Below are 520 nucleotides of genomic sequence, written 5' to 3'. Positions count from 1 at the left end.
CTATGTTTATTACTGTTTGAGATTTGTCACGTAAAAAAAAAACTGAAGACGTAAAACTACTTTAATGTTTTAATTAGTTTTTCAGTATCAGTCTCAGTTTTCAAAAACCCTTCACGAATTTTTCGGAACATGTGAGAAAAAAAATACAAATGAGATCCAGTTTTGAATTAATATTACAATTTTGTTGAATTTGATGAGATAAATATTTATATTTCAACTGGAAAACATTAGTTTCCACTGAATTATAACTTTCAAGAAAGAAGGGTTAATAAAAACTAATATTTTTAAAAACAAGTCCTGAAAAATATGAGAAAATAAAATAAAATATATTTTCAAAAATTCAATTGATTGGTGAGTGAATTTCGTTGGTTCGGACTTCCATTGTCTAATATTAAAAAATGATTTGAAATCCCTAAAAGAAACAATACAAATGGAAAATTAAAATCAATAGCTGAAAATAACAATTATATTGAACAAAAAAAACAAAAAAAAATTAAAAATCAAAGAGATTCTAAGCCAA

The sequence above is a fragment of the Leptinotarsa decemlineata genome, unplaced genomic scaffold (genome assembly GCF_025532065.1).
Source record: "Leptinotarsa decemlineata unplaced genomic scaffold, Ldec_3_MD MMD2_tig00002974_RagTag_RagTag, whole genome shotgun sequence".
Lineage (NCBI taxonomy): Eukaryota > Metazoa > Arthropoda > Insecta > Coleoptera > Chrysomelidae > Leptinotarsa > Leptinotarsa decemlineata.
The sequence above is the reverse complement of the archived record's forward strand: the minus strand, read 5'-3'. Positions refer to the sequence as shown.